An 18,092-nucleotide genomic window follows, 5' to 3' on the forward strand; every position below is an offset into this window, starting at 1 on the left:
TGTCAATGGACATCTTGGCTCTTTCCACAGTTTGGCTATTGTGGACATTGCTGCTATAAACATCGGGGTGCATGTACCCTTCGGATCCCTACTTTTATATCTTTGGGGTAAATACCCAGTAGTGCAATTGCTGGGTCATGGGGTGGCTCTATTTTCAACTTTTTGAGGAACCTCCATACTGTTTTCCAGAGTGGTTGCACCAGCTTGCATTCCCACCAACAGTGTAGGAGGGTTCCCCTTTCTCCGCATCCCTGCCACCATCTGTCGTTTCCTGACTTGTTAATTTGAGCCATTCTGACTGGTGTGAGGTGGTATCTCATTGAGGTTTTGATTTGGATTTCCCTGATGCCGAGCGATGTTGAGCACTTTTTCATGTGTCTGTTGGCCATTTGGATGTCTTCTTTGGAAAAATGTCTGTTCATGTCTTCTGCCCATTTCTTGATTGGATTCTTTGTTCTCTGGGTGTTGAGTTTGATAAGTTCTTTATAGATTTTGGATACTAGCCCTTCATCTGATATGTCATTTGCAAATATCTTCTCCCATTCTGTCGGTTGTCTTTTGGTTTTGTTGACTGTTTCTTTTGCTGTGCAAAAGCTTTTTATCTTGATGAAGTCCCAATAGTTCATTTTTGCCCTTGCTTCCCTTGCCTTTGGCGATGTTTCTAGGAAGAAGTTGCTGCGGCTGAGGTCGAAGAGGTTGCTGCCTGTGTTCTCCTTTAGGATTTTGATGGACTCCTGTCTCACATTTAGGTCTTTCAACCATTTAGAGTCTATTTTTGTGTGTGGTGTAAGGAAATGGTCCAGTTTCATTCTTCTGCATGTGGCTGTCCAATTTTCCCAACACCATTTGTTGAAGAGACTGTCTTTTTTCCATTGGACATTCTTTCCTGCTTTGTCAAAGATTAGTTGACCATACAGTTGAGGGTCCATTTCTGGGCTCTCTATTCTGTTCCATTGATCTATGTGTCTGTTTTTGTGCCAGTACCTACTGTCTTGATGATGACAGCTTTGTAATAGAGCTGGAAGTCTGGAATTGTGATGCCACCAGCTTTGGTTTTCTTTTTCAACATTACTTTGGCCCTTTGGGGGTCTTTTCTGGTTCCATACAAATTTTAGGATTATTTGTTCCATTTCTTTGAAAAAAGTGGATGGTATTTTGATGGGAATTGCATTGAATGTGTAGATTGCTCTAGGTAGCATTGACATCTTCACAATATTTGTTCTTCCAATCCATGAGCATGGAGTGTTTTTCCATTTCTTTGTGTCTTCCTCAATATCTTTCATGAGTATTTTATAGTTTTCTGAGTACAGATCCTTTGCCTCTTTGGTTAGATTTATTCCTAGGTATCTTATGGTTTTGCGTGCAATTGTGAATGGGATCGACTCCTTAATTTCTCTTTCATCTGTCTCGTTGTTGGTGTATAGGAATGCCACTGATTTCTGTGCATTGATTTTATATCCTGTCACTTTACTGAATTCCTGTATGAGTTCTAGCAGTTTTGGGATGGAGTCTTTTGGGGTTTCCACATAAAGTATCATAAAGTATCATATCATCTGCAAAGAGTGAGAGTTTGACTTCTTCTTTGCCAATTTGGATGCCTTTGATTTCTTTTTGTTGTCTGATTGCTGTGGCTAGGACTTCTAATAGTATGTTGAACAGCAGTGGTGATAGTGGACATCCCTGCTGCGTTCCTGACCTTAGGGGGAAAGCTCTCAGTTTTTCCCCATTGAGAATGATATTCGCTGTAGGTTTTTCATAGATGGCTTTTATGATATTGAGGTATGGACCCTCTATCCCTATACTCTGAAGAGTTTTGATCAAGAAAGGATGCTTTGTCAAATGCTTTTTCTGCATCTATTGAGAGGATCATATGATTCTTGTTCTTTCTTTTGTTAATGTATTGTATCACGTTGATTGATTTGCGGATGTTGAACCAACCTTGCAGCCCAGGGATAAATCCCACTTGGTCGTGGTGAATAATCCTTTTAATGGACTGTTCGATCCTATTGGCTAGTGTTTTGGTGAGAATCTTTGCATCCATGTTCATCAAGGATATTGGTCTGTAATTCTCCTTTTTAATGGGGTCTTTGGTTTGGGGATCAAGGTAATGGTGACCTCATAAAACGAGTTTGGAAGTTTTCCTTCCATTTCTATTTTTTGGAATAGTTTCAGAAGAATAGGTATTAATTCTTCTTGAAATGTTTGGTAGAATTCCCCTGGGAAGCCATCTGGCCCTGGGCTTTTGTTTGTTGGGAGATTTTTGATGACTGCTTCAATTTCCTTAGTGCTTATAGGTCTGTTCAGGTTTTCTATTTCTTCCTGGTTCAGTTTTGGTAGTTGATACATCTCTAGGAATGCATCCATTTCTTCCAGGTTATCTAATTTGCTGGCATAGAGTTGCTCATAATATGTTCTTATAATTGTTTGTATTTCTTTGGTGTTGGTTGTGATCTCTCCTCTTTCATTCATGATTTTGTTGATTTGGGTCATTTCTCTTTTCTTTTTGATAAGTCTGGCCAGGGGTTTATCAATCTTGTTAATTCTTTCAAAGAACCAGCTCCTAGTTTCGTTGATCTGTTCTACTGTTCTTTTAGTTTCTATTTCATTGATTTCTGCTCTGATCTTTATTATTTCTCTTCTCCTGCTGGGTTTAGGCTTTATTTGCTGTTCTTTCTCCAGCTCCTTTAGGTGTAGGGTTAGGTTGTGTATTTGAGACCTTTCTTGTTTCTTGAGAAAGGCTTGTATTGCTATATACTTTCCTCTTAGGACTGCCTTTGCTGCATCCCAAAGATTTTGAATAGTTGTGTTTTCATTTTCATTGGTTTCCATGAATTTTTTTAATTCTTCTTTAATTTCCTGGGTGACCCATTCATTCTTTAGTAGGATGCTCTTTAGCCTCCATGTATTTGAGTTCTTTCCGACTTTCCTCTTGTGATTGAGTTCTAGTTTCAAAGCCCTGTGGTCCGAAAATATGCAGGGAATGATCCCAATCTTTTGGTACCAGTTGGGACCTGATTTGTGACCTAGGATGTGATCAATTCTGGAGAATGTTCCATGGGCACTAGAGAAGAATGTGTATTCCGTTGCTTTGGGATGGAATGTTCTGAATATATCTGTGAAGTCCATTTGGTCCAGTGTGTCATTTAAAGTCTTTATTTCCTTGTTGATCTTTTGCTTAGATGATCTGTCCATTTCAGTGAGGGGGATGTTAAAGTCCCCCACTATTATTGTATTGTTGTCAATGTGTTTCTTTGCTTTTGTTATTAATTGCCTTATATAACTGGCTGCTCCCATGTTAGGGGCATAGATATTTACAATTGTTAGATCTTCTTGTTGGATAGATCCTTTAAGTAGGATACAGTGTCCTTCCTCATCTCTTATTATAGTCGTTGGTTTAAAATCTAATTTGTCTGATATAAGGATTGCCACCCCAGCTTTCTTTTGGTGTCCATTAGCATGGTAAATGGTTTTCCACCCCCTCACTTTCAATCTGGGGGTGTCTTTGGGTCTAAAATGAGTCTCTTGCAGACAGCATATCGATGGGTCTTGTTTTTTAATCCAATCTGATAGCCTGTGTCTTTTGATTGGGGCATTTAGCCCATTTACATTCAGGGTAACTATTGAAAGATAGGAATTTAGTGCCACTGTATTGCCTGTAAGGTGACTGTTACTGTACATTGTCTGCGTTCCTTTCTGGTCTATGTTGCTTTTAGGCTCTCTCTTTGCTTAGAGGACCCCTTTCAAGATTTCTTGTATGGCTGGTTTCGTGTTTGCAAATTCCTTTAGTTTTTGTTTGTCCTGGAAGCTTTTTATCTCTCCTTCTATTTTCTTTTCTTTTCTTTTTTTTTTTTAAAGATTTTATTTATTTGACAGAGAGAGACACAATGAGAGAGGGAACCCAAGCAGGGGGAGTGGGAGAGGGAGAAACAGGCTTTCTGTGGGGCAGGGAGCCCAATGCGGGGCTTGATCCCAGGACCCTGGGATCATGACCTGAGCCGAAGGCAGATGCTTAACAACTGAGCCACCCAGGTGCCCCTCTCCTTCTATTTTCAATGACAGCCTAGCTGGATATAGTATTCTTGGCTGCATATTTTTCTCATTTAGTGCTCTGAATATATCCTGCCAGTCCTTTCTGGCCTGCCAGGTCTCTGTGGATAGTTCTGTTGCCAATCTAATGTTTCTACCATTGCAGGTTACATATCTCTTCTCCCGAGCTGCTTTCAGGATTTTCTCTTTGTCTCTGAGACTTGTAAGTTTTACTATTAGATGTCGGGGTGTTGACCTATTTTTATTGATTCTGAGAGGGGTTCTCTGTGCTTCCTGGATTTTGATGCCTGTTTCCTTCCCCAAATTAGGGAAGTTCTCTGCTATAATTTGTTCCAATATACCTTCTGCCCCTCTCTCTCTTTCTTCTTCTTCTGGGATCCCAATTATTCTAATGTTGTTTCATCTTATGGTATCGCTTAGCTCTCAAGTTCTGCCCTCGTGATCCAGTAGTTGTTTATCTCTCTTTTTCTCAGCTTCTTTATTTTCCATCATTTGATCTTGTATATCACTGATTCTTTCTTCTGCCTCATTTATCCTAGCAGTTAGAGCCTCCATATTTGATTGCACCTCATTAATAGCCTTTTTGATTTTGACTTGGTTATATTTTAGTTCTTTTATTTCTCCAGAAAGGGTTTCTCTAATAACTTCCATGCTTTTTTCAAGCCCAGCTAGTATCTTTAAAGTGATGATTCTGAACTCTAGATCTGACATCGTACTAATGTCCGTATTGAGTAGATCCCTGGCAATCGGTACTGCCTCTTGTTCTTTTTGTTGAGGTGATTTTTTCCATCTTGTCATTTTGTCCAGAGGAGAATAGATGAATGAGAGAACAAAATGCTAACAGGGTACCAACGTCCCCAGAAAATATGTTCTAAACAAATCAGAAAAGACCTGAAGCCAGGGGAAAGGAAAGGGAAAGAAAGAGAAAAGAAAAAGAAAAAAAAGAAAAAGGAAAAAGTTAAAAAGAAACAAAAACAGAACAAAACAAAAAAAACAGAATATGATCAAATATGATCAGGCTGGTGCATAGATCAGTGGCACACACTAGATATTGGGTGTATTTTGGTCTGTTAGAAGAAAGTGCCTCCCAAAATTTTAAAGAAAGAAAAACTTATATATGTACAAAAATAAGGGTTGATATGATGAAGGGATGGAATATGACTGTAAAGATGAAAATTATAAAAAATTTTATAAAAGGAATTGATAAGAAATTGTTTGGAAAAAGGAGGAAGAGGATTTAAAAAAAAAGAAAAAAAAAAGGGAGAGAATGTGATAAGGCAGGAGAGTAGAACAAAACCATACACCAGAGATTTAGGGTGTATTTTGATCTGTTAGAAGAAACTATCTCAAAATTTTAAAGAGAGAACAACTTATATATATATGCCAAAAATAAGGGTAACTACTATGAAGGGATAGAATATGACTCTAAAAATGAAAAATAAAAATGTTTTTTAAAAAAGGGATTGATAAGATGTTGGTTGAAAAAGGGAAAAAGAAAAATTCAAAAAAAAAAGTTAAAAAAAAATTAACTTTGAAAGACTAAAGAATCATGGGAAAAAAGCCATGAATTCTATGTGCAGTATTCCCCTAGCGCTGGAGTTCTGCCGTTCTCATTGATCGGTAAACTTGGTCTTGGCTGGCTGTTCTCGCTGAGCTTCTGGGGGAGGGGCCTGTTGCCGTGGTTCCCAAATGTCTTTGCCGGAGGCGGAATTGCCCCGCCCTTGCCGGTCCGGGCTAAGTAATCTGCTCGGGTTTGCCCTCGGGAGCTTTTGTTCCCTGCGAGCTTTCCCTACAGCTTTGGAGGCGGAGAGTGAAAATGGCGGCCTCCCAGTCTCCGCCCCGGAGGAGCCAAGAACTCAGGTCCCCGCTCCTCAGCGAGCCCCCAGAGAAAAGCCGTCAGTCACTCCCGTCTCCCCGGTCTCCGGCCGCACTCCGTGCTCACCCGGCCTGTGACCGCGCCTTTCTATCTGGCACCCGACCCCGGGTGGAGTCTCCAAACCCAGCAGATCCCCGCGGTGCGCTCCGGCGCCTCTCCTCCCGGGGGAAGAAGGTGAGTCTCCCCGGATCTGCCGCTTGTTGGGTCCCCGCTGGAGGAGCAGTGGCCCGACTGTGCCGCGGATCACGGTTTATAGCAACCCCGAGCTGAGAGCCCGCGCCTGGGCTCCGTCTCTGCAGCCGGCTTCCCCGCTCCGATCCCTGGGAGCTCTGCCGCACTCAGGCACCCCCGGTCTTCCTGTGACCCCGAGGGTCCTGAGACCACACTGTCCCGCGAGGGTTCCACCCCCCACTTCGCCACCAGAGTGATGTCCCTCAGCGGAGCAGACTCTAGAAGTTCCGATTTTGTGCTCCGCGGCTCTATCACTTGCCAGAAGCGGCTGACGGAGGCCCCTCCCCCGCCGTCTATCCTCCCAAATATCGCCTCGGATTCACTTCTTCGCACGTCCTACCTTCCAGAAAGTGGTCGCTTTTCTGTTCAGAGAGTTGTTGCTCTTCTTTTCTTCGATCTCCTGTTGAGTTCGTAGGTGTTCAGAATGGTTTGATCCCTATCCAGCTGAATTCCTGAGACCAGACGAAATCCAGGTCTCCTACTCCTCCGCCATCTTGCTCCGCCCCCTTACATTTATCCTTTATGTCAAAGATGTGTTTTGCTGCAGAGAGAACTCTCTTCCTCAGTGTCTGCAATGTGGATTAGAATTCTGCTTCTCCATTTTAAATTTCCTTGAACCGTTCCCTAATTTCATCCATCCTTTCTGATATAAATAAACTGCTCCATGCCTTTTTTACCTTATGACTTTCTGCTTCTGTTTCAGAGAATGTCTTTTTGCATTTTATTGAGGACAATAAACACATTCATGCAAATTTCTGCTAGTTCCTGCATAAATAATTTCCAGAGGTGTAGTCTTTATGATACTTCAGTGTCATTTTTCCTTTCTAGAGTTTTTTAGATTTTTTTTTTCTAGACAACACTGTTTTCCTCTTTGCTCATATTTGAGTGAGCTGAGGCCTCTCCGAGTTGGGGATGGTCTTTGACCTAGCTCTCAAGGGACATCAGAAGGGTCCTATCCAGCTCTTTTAGAGGTCAAGGGAGACCCAGACCACTTCATTTTTCAGATGTCCAGTATATTTAAAAATGAAAAAAAAACCTACACAATATACACATGTTGTGGTATATTTAAAGTGTTTCGATTCGACAAATCACTACTTTGTAAAATCACACGCAGGAAAGTAACTGCATGTATAACCTCACTTAGAAAAATATATAAATATATGTTTTTTGTGCATTTTATGTAAATGTCTTTCTTCACATCCTTCAGCAAGAGTTCCTCAGTCAAGTCTTTTTTCCAGATCTCGAATTAATGTATCAATAACATTAACCAAATATATTTAACCTGGCATATTCATTTTAACTTAATAAATTTATTTTAATCTAATTATTCATTTTTAGTGTTTATGACTGTATCTTATTGTGCTCTTTGAGGCACAAAAACATCACCTCTCTTTCCTGTTCAAGTTCTGAACCAACTGTGAGAGGAGACAAAATAGTCAGCAAGTTGGACAGCCAAACGTGACTTGTATTACTGAAAACATCTAGGTTGAAGACTATAACTGTGTGAGAGCCAATCATGCAATCCATACAGGCCACCAACTTGTCTGCCTTCCACCTCTAACTCTCTGGTGGAAAATAAGTGGGAAAGGATTGCGACCCCTGGCTCAAGGTCTTGTTAGATTAGCTCCAGCCAATCAAAATCAGAGACCTCCCCCCCACCCTTGCCATCCATCAACTAAATTATTGGCCCGTCCTCTATGGGAAGAAGGACAAATAGGAAACCAGGAAGGTTTCACAAATAGGGCAATGGGGGGAAAATAATCTTCCCTGAATGTAAAATCTTCCTCTACCCACACTGCTTAAATCTGATTGAAGTTTTTGAAAACTAAAGAGAATAAAACGTCTACCATCTCTAGCAAGCTGTGACTGCAGAGCTTCGTGTTCTCAACACAGTCCTTTGGGGAGATTGTTCCCCTAGGACAATGGCGCCTCTGTCCCATCCCCACTTTCTGCTCTGTTGTCCCCTATGACACATTATCTCTAAGCAGGTATAGAAGGGGAGCAGGGCCAGAGAATTGCCTCATCTTCTGTTTTTATGAAACTAAGGCCGGGTTCCAGAACTTAAATGCAAGGCAGAATGTCTAGTCCCCTCCTTCCCTGTGCATGGGACCTGCCACCATGGCTGAATTTTCTCTCAGGGCCTGGCAATCGGTTCTTCTGGTGATAATGACCATTTGTGGTTGTGATGCCAGTTTTCTTCTTTTTCTATCTTTTCAAAGAGGTTTTACTGGAATGATGTTGACTCAGGTAAATCTGATGCCAACTTAAATAGAGTAACTTCCATTTCTGTTTCTTTCAAAACATACAGAACACGGAGTTCAAACAGTTTCCCACTTTAGAGGGATGCGGCCTTTATTTCCCGGGGGTGGGGGAGGCTTACCTCCGAAACACCACACCCAAGTGAACCGACAACGACACCTTGGTAAAAATAAATAAATAAAAAAAAAAATAAAAGTGTTCTGTTTGTGGGCAGACACATTTTGTCACATTTTTTTTTTTTTTTTTTTGCCCTGATTTTCAGAAATTGAAGGTACTGGAATTAAGCAGCTTCCTTTCACTCAGAAGAAAAAGATAATGAGTAATGGGTGGTAGATGGGGAAATAGTATTTGCTCAATGGAAGAGACTGGGCTTTGCTGAGGAGGAAAGCTAAGGAGTGGGATCAGAGCACATGCTGTCATGAACAGTCCAGACCCCATTGGCATGGATGTCATTTTTCATCAGCTAATTGGAGACAGCTATGCATGCTTTATAAGGTATGTTCCCACTGACAGCTTAAAAAGAATGACTGAGTGATGAAAAGGAGTGACAATTTGCACTTTGTCCCCGTGAGCACAGCTTGCTCTGATACCATCACACTAGAAACCAAAGACAGATTTGAACATACATGATCCATTTTATTATGGGAAATGTGGACTCTTCACCCTTAAGGCTCTCTCTCATTTTATTATTAGCATGATTGTCATAACACTTCCAAGGCAGTGCTTCTGAAACTCTGGAAATCTTGTGAAAATGAGGATTCTGCATTTTGGAGCGGGGCCTGAGACTTTGCATTTGCAACAAATTTCCAGGGGAGGCCAATCCTCCTGATCCACAGACCATACTTTGAATGTCAAGGAGGTAACATATATCTCTGTATATCCATACACACACACACTTCACACACATGTAAAGATGCTTTTTAGGAGGCCATGGACAACCCGGATGGTTGGTAACATTCCTCTTCAACTAAAAGGAGCAGGTTTTTTTTTTTTTTTATGTGTTGCTTTCAATATTTTAAGCAATTAACACTACATGTATTTATAAAAGTCATCAATCCCTTCATGTTAAATATTGGCCTTAAAAATGGCAAAGACTGGGGCGTCTGGGTGGCTCAGATGGTTAAGCGTCTGCCTTCGGATCAGGTCATGATCCCGGGGACCTGGGATTGAGCCCCGCATGGGGCTCCCTCGTAGGGAGCCTGCTTCTCCCTCTCCCTCTGCTGCTTTCCCTGCTTGTGCTCTCTCGCTCTCTCTCTGTCAAATAAATAAATAAAATCTTTAAAAAAAATGGTAAAGGCAGGAAATAGTTACCGACATGTAAAACTCTGTAGGAGACCAGTGTGAGAGATGATTAGCTTGTGCAGTCGGTAATGTACCAAACCAACCGGGCATTGAAGATTCTATGATATTCAAACTCCCATCAATCACCCCTAAACTCTAGCTTTAGGTCTCCCTTAAAGGAGGAGAGAGAAATTGAGTAACACACTTAAGAAAAAAGAACTCTCGTGTAAGCTCAGGCATCTTCCCTGTTATAAATGAAGCAAATCAGGCACACTTATGGCGTGCCTCAAAAATGAGTCACATCTGGACTTGCTTTATTCTTCACACCGATAAATCTATGGGTGGCCCTCCACCTTCTTCCTTCCTCGTAAATTGCCTCCCTCCACAGCCTCTATCCCCAGGATCAATTTAAATGGAGATGCTCACTTCTGTGAGGGAAGTGAATCGGGGAACTTCCCGGGGAAAGTGATATTGAGTGGTATTGATAAGAAAAGGCACTACTCATCAGCAGTCTCCCCTAATGTCTGTCTCTGGAAGGCAACATGATTAAGAAGAGGCAAGAGAAGCCAAGCTGGCAGAAAACCTGCTTCTCTAGATGCTTCCACAGTCACGTAATTTGAACTTTGATTGGTATCTGATTTGATAGGAGCCTTCTGGGGTTTGTATGAAATCACATGGGAACTTACCCATGGATTTGGTAAGTAGGAAAAGGTCTCTAAAATTAGATACAAAGTCTATTTCAGAAAGTATATAAAGAATGGTACAAGATTCCAAGGATGCGTGGTTTTGCTTCCCGCCCAGAGTTTTACTACAAACGGCCCAAAGAAAGTAGCTGAGGGGCTGAATGGAACCTCTCTGTCCTTCTGCGGCCCCCATCGATTCTCCAGGTATGTGAATCATGGCAGTTTATACCTTCCTCCGGTGTTACAGGCCTGGGATGCACTCAAGTGTGTTCAGTTTTCGTTCAACATTTCTGTGATGCAGGTACGCTTGACCCGAGTAGTTTCTCATATACATGAGAGGAGGCAGAAGCACTGAGGGATAGAAGTCACATCATCAGTTCATAGAAAAGGCAGGGACCCGTTCCCAGGCACCCTGATTGGAGCGTAGGCTTCTTTTCACCTCTGAGTAAGCCTCCCTTCCATTATAGTGACAATATCAGGCCAGACCAAAGTAAATAGAAGATTTATCATTTCTGAAATACATCATGCCTAAGAAAATAGACTCAGCTGAAGGAAACAAGGCATGCATTCCCAGACACAGAAGTCGTGAAATGACTCAAGTCAGGGCACGTAAAAATAAATAAGGAAAAAAGTTTCCTTCTAAAAAAAAGCTAATCTTCTATAGAAAAAAAGATTCAAATTGATGGGAAAAATTGCTAAGCGCCATGGGCTGGAGGAAATGAAGTTATTCTTTAGCGGAGACTGGTTGATGTGAGTGGAGGATGGGGACACAAGTAGGTGCTAGTCTTTCCCCGTAGTACTTACCATCTTGCTTTCTGCACCTGTCAATTACTCACCTGTCAAAGAAATTAGGCTAAATCCCACTGAGAACCTAACTACCTAAGGTACTTCCTGTGGATTCCAAACCCAAAATTCATTCTTAAATCCTTATGACTCACCTGGTCTAACTCTTCCCGAGCTAATGCATTGTCTAAAATACTACTTAATTTGTACTTCATTTTATGGCCTCAGTGTGTATGAATTTGGATGCTTCTCAGGTTATTCCAATATAAAAGCATGTGAATTAATTGTGTATGCTCAATAATTTTTTTAAATAAACAAAAAACCAGAGCATTGGAAATTGCTCTCAAATGAACATCCTATAAAGACTGTAAAAAATGTAAAGCCCTGAAATATTTTTAGCTCCCAAATTAAAACTGGGAGTCCACAATTAATTACAGTGGTGTCTGAATGAGTCATTGATATAGATCTTTTTAAAAAAGATTTTATTTATTTATTTGAGGTGGGGGGAGGGGCAGAAAGAATCCTAAGCAGACTGAGGGCAGAGCCCGACTCAGGGCTCGATCCCACAACCCTGAGATCACAACCTGAGCTGAAACCAAGAGTTGGTAGCTCAACCATCTGGTCCACCCAGGTGCCCCCATAGATGCTGGTCTTAAAGGTCTCAGTTACTTGCTGATATATTCAGTAATGTAGATTTTAGGACAACAGTATCAACATGAAACAGGGGACCAAATCCTTGGGATACCCAAAAGCTTTAAGCAGACATCTTGCCACATGTGTTACAAAAAAGTTCAGTGCTGGAGGGGCTTTTGAAATAATCTATTTGGGAGCACTTGTAACCATGAGAATATTTTTGACAGATCCATGACAGCCGGTGTGTGCCAAATACTCAACTTTCATTCACAAGTCTTATCCAAACTGCCTTAAACAAAAGAGAGATTAAGTAGGTTATATAACTAAAATGATCAGAGCTCTTAAGCTTCAGGCACAACTTGATCAGGGGTTAAAATTATATCATTTCTCTCTCTTTCTTTGTCTCCTTTTTTCCACTTACACTCCTACATGTTGGTTCCAAGCTTAGATGCTTTTCTCAAGGTTGCATGGTGGCTGCAGCAGCTCCAACCTTTGCATCTTCTGTTCCTGTCCAGAGGGAAAGGGTGTCTGCTCTGGTGTCTGCTCTCTCAGAAGTCTCAGCAAATTCTCATGGCATCTCCAAAACTCTTACAGATCACATAATCATTTCTAAGCCAATCCATGTGGCCAGAGGAATTGGTCTCAGATTAGCCAAGACTGAGGAACATGACCCATTTGAGACTGTGAGTACAGTCAGCTTCATGGGAACAACATGACCCCAGTAGAGGATGGGTAGACCTTCAAGAAAATTCAGGACTGTTGCCTCAAGATAACTTGAGTCTGAGGGAATTCATGTTTGGAGCTTCTATGCACCACCTTGCTCCCAATTATAACCTGAATTGGAGGCTAACAGGAGGGACAGCAGAGTCTAGAGAGAAACTGACTCTTGTGACAGGATTTGGAGCCTCATCTGAAGATTTAATAATCTACTCTTACATATTAGTTTCATGTTTTCTTTTACTCAAGCCAGTTTGAATTGTGTTCTTTGTCATGCATCATAAAGGAGCTACATAAATCAGATGGAACCACATGATGCTAAAACACTGGACAGAATTTCAAATCTTCTAAGTTGTACTTTTCCAAAAATTGCTACCATTAGACATTTGGTTTAATAGATCACTAGATTTTTCTCTTATTGGCCTTAGAGAAAAATACTTCCTGATATCGTGGCAAAATATTATAACTGTGTATGTGCATACATGTACATATTGCATGTGTGCGTGTGTGTGTGTGTATGTTCTGTGCATGCATTTTTCTTGGGAGAGTGTCCGGAGTTTTCAACAGAATCTTAGAAGGAGTTAATGATGACAAAACCCAGTGTAAGTGTTTTTCTCTAACCTTGGTGTTACCATTCAAGCTATTTCTCGAATCATAAAAGCAACAGCTCCCTTTCTCTCTGATCCAGTGTATCAGTAATTCTGAGCTTTGCTTTAATTCTTGGTACCGCCTGTATCCTGAATGCTCTTCTTTCTCTCCTTACACAGCAACTCCCTATCCTCCCAACACATACACACCAAATTTTAGTTTCCAATTATCTAAACTTAAAGCCTATTTATTCTTCAAGGCTCAGCTTACATGGTAACTCCTCTACAAAGTCCCTCTCCTTTTTTTTTTTAATTTTTTTTTTGTTTACAGATTTTATTTTATTTATTTGTCAGAGAGAGAGAGAGAGAGAAAGAGCACACACAAGCAGGGTGAAAGGCAGGCAGAGGGAGAAGCAGGCTCCCCGCTGAGCAGGGAGCCCGATGTGGGACTCGATCCCAGGACCCCAGGATTATGACCTGAGCCAAAGGCAGATGCTCAACCAACTGAGCCACCCAGGCATCCCAGTCCCTCTCCTTCTACCAGGTATCCAGATTACCTGGGAGCATAAATCTCTTAGTTCTTGATTCTTCAAAGAATTGTGGGATTAACTAACCCATTATTTCCCACAGAATGCCTATGGTTGGTGGAAGATGAGATGACATTTTAGGGATTCTACAGAGGAGTTGTTCTTATTATAGTAGTTATATATTTATTTTAATCTGTTAGAAAAATACTTATCTACAGCTAGTATTACCTATGGTTTCTAGAAAGTATTCTTAGGATAAGGCTAAATTTCAAACCTGATGTGACTGAAAGTTAATCAAAAATAAGAGGTAATTTAGCACTTGAGTATGACAAAATTTTTGAAGGTGATACACCAATGACTTGTTTTAATGAATAAAGAACAGGTGCCCAAAAGGGTTAAGTGATGCTGTCATCAAGCTTTCAAAATTTATTAGTGGTAAAGCCAGTTCTAGAATCTGAATCTACTGACGTTTGTCTAATATTTATCTGTCCTGTAGATCTCCATCCTGTTATATCTTTCACCTCCTCTGTCCTCATAAGACTCTGGTCCTTATAGGCAGTTCCCTAACAATAAACTTTACAATTTAATTAGTGCTTGCTAAGTTTCTTTGCATTGCTTTACAAAGATCTCATAGCAACTTCAATGATTCCATGAAGTGAGCATGATAATAATGCTTATTCTATACTCTTGGTGCTCCAAGTCTGCCCCCTAGATTAATAGCATCAGCATCACCAGCAAGTTAGTGAGATATGCAGAGCCTCTAGGCCCATGCCACCTCTACGGAGTTTGAAACCGCATTTTCCCAAGATGCCTGGGATATGCATTTGTATACCAAAGTTTAACAAGCACGGACGGATGCATTTTTGCAGAAACTGAGGTTTAAAGAGTTACATAGTAAGGGGCATATTTTTTCCCAGCCTTATTGAGATATAATTGACAAATAAAACTTTGCATATATCTAAGGCACACAATATGAGGATTTCATATGAAATGATATTAAAATAAAGCTAAGTAACATATCTGTTGCCTTACATAGGTAAAATTTCCTTTTGTTTTCTTCTTTCTTTTTATGGGAACACTTAAGATCTACCCTTCATAAGAGGCTTCTGGATGCATCCCGAAGGATCTAGCTGAGAATGTAACACAAAGCACAAGACACATGTGGCAAATGAAATGAGGGATAAATTAAAAGAAAAATTCATTAAAAAAATTTAAAAATCAGTATCTAAGATCGGGTAATTAAGCCACTCATCCATTGGCTCCCATTTCCCTAAATACCTTTTATATGAGAAAAAATAAGGAAGGAACTAGAGGTTTAGAGTCTTACTTCTGTCTCTGTCAAGCTCAGTGTAGATTCCAGAGTGGACTGGGGCCATGATGATCAAACTCTGAGTCCACAGGGCTCAGTCCTGATTTGCCAGAACAATATTGTGTTACATTGTAAACATGAGCTCTTCTGTGAGAGGTGTATTAATTGATTTATTTGGATAGCCTTGTAGGTTGGACTAATTGAGTAATTAAGAATTTGATTGCTAATCACCTGCACTGGGGAATAAGTACAGGCAGAAGCCTGAGGGGATAAAGTGAGAAATTTTGTTATAGTCAACCAGGAGCTGCTCAAGAGAACTGGGTCTCCCTTGCTGTGAAATTGTTTAACTCCTGCCGCAGAGGATGTATGAATAGTTGTCCCTTTGGAAATCATTCTTTCTTTGGCAAACTCCTGCTGCTATTGGTAATTTGAATTAATTACTCTTATTTTTTGGATTAAAAAATGTGTTTCCTTGTCTTTATACATATGGAATTATCTATGAAGATTTAAAGTTAAGTAGAAGTGTTTAAACTGACCACAAATATTAATGTTTGATAATAATAGCAAACATTGATCTTGCTTGTATGATGTACTAAGTGCTAAGTACTATACATATGTCAGTAACTCATGCAATCTTCACAACAACCTAATGAGACAGATAACTTTTAACATGACTAGTTAAAAGGGAAACATATCAAGATATGGACTATTGAACTGTTTGTTCAAGGCTACACAGATATTAAATGGCGGAGATAAAATTGTAAATCATGTTGTCTGAAACAACCCATACTGTCTGCATATTAAAGCTATTGCTCTACTATTTTCTGTCCTCCACTGTTTCTGATAAGATATGAGTGGATACATAAATCACTGTTGCTCTGTATGCAATGTATCACTTTTCTCGGGCTACTTTCAAGATACTCTTTTTATCTTTGATTTTCATCAGATTAACCATGATGTGCCTAAATGCGGTTTTATTTGTATTAATCCATCTTTGTATTTGCTGAGGTTCTTGAATTTATGAATTAATATCTCTCACCAAATTTGAGAAATGTCTGATCTTTCTTTCTTTTTCTTTCTTCCATTGTCTCTCTTCTTCCGAGATTCCAATTACACATACATCAGACCTCTCGATACTGTCCTGCGGGTTTCTGAGACTTTTAATTTTCTTTTCACTTTTTCCCTCTCTTGATTATTCAGATTGGATAATTTCTGTTGATCTATTCTAAAGTTCAATGGCCCTTTACTTTGTTACCTCCTTTATGTGATTAATTCCATACAGTGAAAATGTAAATTTCCAATGTCATATCTTAAACCTTAGAATTTTTATTTGTTTTATTTTGAAATAATTTCCCTGTATCTGCTGAGAGTTCCAATCTTTTCATTTATTTCACATATAATTTTCTTTATGTTTTCAGCCTAGTTATAAGAGCTGTTTAAAATATTTTCTGCTAATTCCAATATCTGGGCCAACTCAGGATTAGTCTTAATTGATTTTCTATTCTCTTGAGAGTAAGTTATATTTCCCTGTATCTTGGGATAATAAATAATTTCAATTATATCCTCATATTGTGAATAATATGCTATAGAAATGTTAGATTCTGTTATGCTCCTCTGAAGAGTACTGATTTTTTTTTTTAAAGCAGGAGTTAATTTGGTTGAACTCAAATTACAAAATTCTGTCTCTCCTGCTTTAGGTGGAATATTTCACTTCAGTCCTTCTAGACTTCAGTGGGCCTCTGGACTTTGCTACATGCATGAATGGTAATGGGGTCAGTCAGTGATTTGGGCAGAGTTGATAGACAGAATTTGGTGCTTCCTCTCTCTGCCTTTTTTTTTTTTTTTTCTGGGTATTTCCCCTATTTCACTTTTCCACAGCTATGATTACCTCATAGCCTATACTCTAACTATTCTTGCCAGCAAAATTATAGCCTTATATCGTAGTTTGAACTGCCCTACATAGCATAGACTGAGCATGCCTCAGGATAAAGGCCATTTAAAAATGAGAAACTCACACAGTCCTACTCCTTTTCCCCATGTATTGACTTCCCTCTCATTCCAGCCTGCTTTGGTTAACTCTCCAGGATCCTTAATTTGTTGTTTTTCTATTTACCCAGAACGGATAGTAATTGTCTGAGGAAGAGTTGTACTGGAAGGAGATTCTTGGGTATACTAGAAGGTCCTACAACCCACACACTCAATCACTGTTCCTCTATCATATGCAGTTGAGACCCATGAGGATTAATCCAAGTGTTAGTACTGAAAATGAGGTTTCTTAAAACACTGCCATTGATCTTTCTATTATCTCCGAATAGAAGGTGGAATGCATGCATTTTATTAATTCTATAAACCTATCAATTTTATTGCTTTCTTAGCTCCAAAACTTATAGGGGATATAACAGAAAAAATTTACATTTATATAAAACTTTACAATAATGCTAGATATTAATCTCATTTTGTTTCTTAGAACTCTGTCAGGCTTTGCGCTCATGCCCATGTTATACATGAGTACCAAATGACCCAAAGTGGCTGAATCTTTGGCTTGTTCAAGACATACAAAAGCCAAGTCTTTCAACAACTCTAACTGACAGATGCTAGGATGACCCTGCAAAATCCTTTTTTCCTCGAATCCACATTTTCTCCCCTTGAATATAGATGAAACTGGTGACTTTTTTCTAACTAGTACATTGTGGCAAAGGTAATGAACTATCATTCTTTTGATTGGATTGCATTATATGCAGAAAGTAATAGGATATTATTCCCTTGATTAGAATACATTATGTAAGACTCCACTTTATCAGAATGGAGCAAAAGATTCTCTTTGATGGCTTGATTCAGTGAGCAGCCAAGCTGAGGAAGCCCACATGGCAAGAAATTGTGGACAGACTCTTGGAACTGCAAATCTGGGGTGGTTCTTGGCAGATGGCCAGCAAAAAAATGGAGACCATTTTCCTACAGCCACAGTGCAATGAATTCTGCCAACAACCCAAGGAAGCTTGGAAGTGGGTCATTCCTTGGTCAAGACTCCAATGAGGCAACATCCCTGGCTGAGACCTGGATCGTAGTGCAGTGAGATCCTAGAGCAGAGGACCCAGTCAAACTGCACCTGAACTACTGAGGCACAAAAATTATGAGAGGATAAATTATTGTTATTTGAAG

This window comes from Phoca vitulina, unplaced genomic scaffold, assembly GCF_004348235.1.
Source record: "Phoca vitulina isolate PV1807 unplaced genomic scaffold, GSC_HSeal_1.0 scaffold50, whole genome shotgun sequence".
Classification (NCBI taxonomy): Eukaryota; Metazoa; Chordata; class Mammalia; order Carnivora; family Phocidae; genus Phoca; species Phoca vitulina.